General features: G+C 39.8%; 1 non-coding gene across 1 annotated transcript; it reads right to left on the bottom strand.

Moving 5' to 3' along the window:
* Positions 1-554: 554 nt before the first annotated feature.
* Positions 555-629, bottom strand: Trnas-cga (transfer RNA serine (anticodon CGA)). Its single transcript has one exon. It is a non-coding gene; the product is annotated as a tRNA-Ser (tRNA).
* Between the last annotated feature and the right edge of the window lie 3538 nt (positions 630-4167).

Consider the following 4167-nt stretch of genomic DNA (forward strand, 5'->3'; position numbering starts at 1 on the left):
CATGACGAGAATGCGGGAGGAAGATGATACGTGGAAAAGTATATGGGATAAGGTAAAGGAAATCTGGAGGGACAGGAAGATAGTTATTTTCTCCTTCAAGGGGAAATCCTGTTTCAGTGTATAGACGAGAAGAAAGGCAGGTGGAGAGTGTGCATTCCGAAGGATCATGTCCGAAATGCTATCTGGTATACCCATAATACTTGGGCCACTTTGGTGTTAAAACGTATGCCAGGATATTGGCAAGGCATTGCTTCTTTCCGAATATGCACGGATCTGTGAATGAAATAATTAGAACGTGCGTTACCTGTCGAAAGGTCAAGGGTGTCAATCGAAGTACTTTGTCGGAACTGAGCCCGATAGTACCTAAAGAAACCTTGGAGATAACCTCCGTGGATGTGATAGGCCCCCTTCCGACGGCTCGGGGGGACTAAGTATATATTTGCCTTATACGACTTATTTACTAAATATGTGAAGCTGTATCCTATGCGGACATCAACAGCGGCGAATGTGCTAAAGCACCTAGAAGGTGAAACTTCCTGGCAGATTAAAACTGTGTGCCCGACCGAGACTCGAACTCGGGACCTTTGCCTTTCGCGGGCAAGCGCTCTACCAACTGAGCTACCGAAGCACGACTCACGCCCGGTCCTCACAGCTTTACTTCTGCCAGTATCTCGTCTCCTACCTTCCAAACTTTACAGAAGCTCTCCTGCGAAAGCTGTGAGGGCCTAGCGTGAGTCGTGCTTCGGTAGCTCAGATGGTAGAGCGCTTGCCCGCGAAAGGCAAAGGTCCCGAGTTCGAGTCTCGGTCGGGCACACAGTTTTAATCTGCCAGGAAGTTTCATATCAGCGCACACTCCGCTGCAGAGTGAAAATCTCATTCTGGCACCTAGAAGGTGATTACATGTCATCGGTAGGAAACCTACGGAAACGCTGTCAGATAACTCTACATACTATAGAGGAAAAAAGTGGAAAGATTCACTGAAAAACATGGAATTAAGTATAATTTTACGGCATTCTTCCTTCCCAGTGCGAATCCCATAGTGAGGATCTTTCGGGAATTAAATCGCTTTATGAGAACATATACACCTAGTCAACAAACCAAAAAGATTGACTATGTACATGTTTTTGAAGATATCTATAACAATTTGCCTCATGATTCCACTGGAGCAACTCCTTTTGAACTAGTGTTGGACCAAGAAGAAGAAAATGAGTGGACGCGGCTTTTGCCTAAATTAATGACCAACTATGTCAGGAAGATAGGCTGACAGAAGCTCATACCACACTGCAAAGACAGTTAGTGTTTAGAAAAAAACGTCATAGGAAGAAACTTGGCGTTGTGCAAAAATACAATGTCGGCTATCTAGTACTAGTACAGCACAGACGAAGTCGTCAATTTTGAGAAAAGTGAACGAAAAGTGGCTACTTTTATACACAGGGTCCTTTAAAATAGTTGACGTACCACACCTTGAAAGTTATCTGTTGGGAGCAATAGACAAAACAAACCAATAAAACGAGTCTATTCTCAAAAGGCTTTAAAAGCATTTATAAGAAATGTAGAGAACCAACTTCATATGCTGGGGGGCGGGGGAATAGGGCGGGCTACTTTGTCAGAGTAATTAAGGATGAAGGTATCATTGGTGTTTATAGGATTATAATGTATTCCATTTGTGTCTTTTACAATTACTGTGTATCTCATTTGTGTTTTTACAGTTACTGTGTATATGTGAAAACGTATGAAAGTAATAGAATAAGATGTACGTCCTAGTGTATATAATTGATTACAAAGTCAAAGCATTGCTTCTGGAAGAAATAATGTATGGAGTTCTGACAACGCAAGGAGAAAGTCATCAGGATGTAACGTCTCCTAGCAAAACACCAATTATATGTGGTAAAAAAGGAGAAAAGAATAATTGAACTGCGTGATTGTAATTACGTGGACAACGTTTGTGTGCACTTTATGTAATAAAGAAAAACCATTATGTGACATGTTTTACACTTGTATAGAAGTATGTACCGATTTTTGTAAAGATAATATCAGTGTCGGCGAGGACTGAAACCGCCACAGACGATACTTATTAAATATTAAACAAAAATGAGAGTATGTCACAACGAGTATAAATAGTAGTGACCGAGCATTAATTATTCTATCGTCTTCTTGGAGTTACGTGAGTAGGAAGAGCCTGTGACGATATATTGTATGCTAGTGTAGCATTCTTTTGTCAAGATTGAGAGAAGGACGCCATTAGGTACCGATTTGTAAAAGTGTGTAATAATGTAATCTGTCTAAATGTTTTGAATATAGTTACTTAGTGAAAACTTGCATTATGATTTTTAATAAGCTTGCCTGGTATTTTATCCCATCCTTTTAAAAGACATTTTCAGCTATTTAAATATTATTCGTGGTGCAGAGCTGCGCTACGAACGAACGAGCCGCTGCCGCGGCGCATTCAAACTGTATTAAATGAAACCAATCATACCGCAAAGAAGCGGACAGGTAATAGTGAACTAAAATTATTTCTTTCAGCTTTTGGAAATGCAGGGCAGAGCAGCGGATTTTACGATGTGTTTTACAGGTGGACGGGGGCTGCGGATGATATATTATTAACAGTGCAAAAAGATAATCAACCTTCATAACATAAAAGAAATCTTGCTGTGAGTTTCTGGTCTCCCAAAGATTATAGTAAAAACATTTTTTCCCTGTTAATAGACTCGTATTCTCATGTTAGTCGTGGTACTTATTGGAGTTTTACTGATAACAAAAATCCACTGGAAAAAATTGATGTTGAACAAACATTGCGTACTAAATGTACGTGTCTCATGATTACTGCCACGTATTAACGAATGTACAAAAATTCTTTCATGAAAAAACGCACCACTGCAAGCGAGTCAGAGGAAAAGATCCTGATAATGTGGGGGCAGCCGAACCCCGATATCAGATAAACTAAAGGTAAGGTTACTGTGTAGTTGTCCTGATCGTAGGAACTTAACTCCAGTGAAGTGATCTCATATCACTAGTGGTGTGCGTAGTTTGAAGTTAGTATTTACGACAGGGAAAAACTGAGTGTAGATAGTAACTTTTAGTATGCAGTGTACTGTAGATAAATCACCGTGGTTGGTGTGCTAGTGGCAAAACTGAAACATCCTGTGTTCGAGTAGGTAATTTATGAATACGGTTAAATTGCGTAGTCAGCGTCCGAGCAATATGGATACTGAGGGACAGCAAGCTGAGCGAGATCGCCAGCTAACAGAAAATTTCCTTGTCCAGCAAGCTGAGCGAGATCGCCAGCTAGAGGAAAACTTTGTTGCCCAGCAAGCTGAGCGGGATCGCCAGCAAGCTGAGCGAGACCAGGAACTTCTGCAATCGTTAGAAATTATGAAAAGTGAGATTTCCTGTATGAAACAGAATTATGAGTCGACCAGGAATAATCAAGGTGTACCACTATCAGATAGTGGTGATGCCCCACAAAACGTACTGTCGCGCATCTTACTCCATCCCTTGGTCGAGGAAGGAAGTAGTGGCTAAAGAGATTCGGAAGATACCAGAGTAGGATATTGAAATTATTTATTCAGTGACCTGTCAGATGTAAATAGTAGCAGTAAGAAGATTTCGATTGTGTTTTAGAGCAGAAGTATGTTAGCTTTAAGAAAGAATTTGTGTGTATTTAAAGTGTTGAGAAAGCAAAACATTTTATAGATATGTATACCATGAAAATAGAATCAATAAACTGGGCGTTATCATGCAAATTGAAGATGTTTTCTACAGACAATTCGGGTCATTAAAATACTATATGCTCATCAAGCAATGAACAATCTTTTTGTTGAAAAGGTAATGAATAATTTCTTCAATCATTTTTCATTTGTAGTAAGTATGTACAATTAATGATGAGATTCCATACAGTAAAGTAACAGGTGTAATTGTGTTAGAATTAAGGAACCCTGAGATAGTCTGTACTGGACAAAAAAAGACTTTGTAGAACAAAACAATTATGTAAAGTAATGTTACTGCCAATAGTGATTTGGGAACGACACTGGAGCAGGATTCAATCAAAGACAAACTCGTTCCGTGTAACTGACACTTTGTATGTATCGATGCTTCAATTGAAGTCTGTGTACTTGGAGCGCGTCCGAATATAAATTACGCGATACGTGAATCAAGCCAATCTACACG

This window comes from Schistocerca cancellata, chromosome 6 (genome assembly GCF_023864275.1).
Source record: "Schistocerca cancellata isolate TAMUIC-IGC-003103 chromosome 6, iqSchCanc2.1, whole genome shotgun sequence".
NCBI classification, from domain to species: domain Eukaryota; kingdom Metazoa; phylum Arthropoda; class Insecta; order Orthoptera; family Acrididae; genus Schistocerca; species Schistocerca cancellata.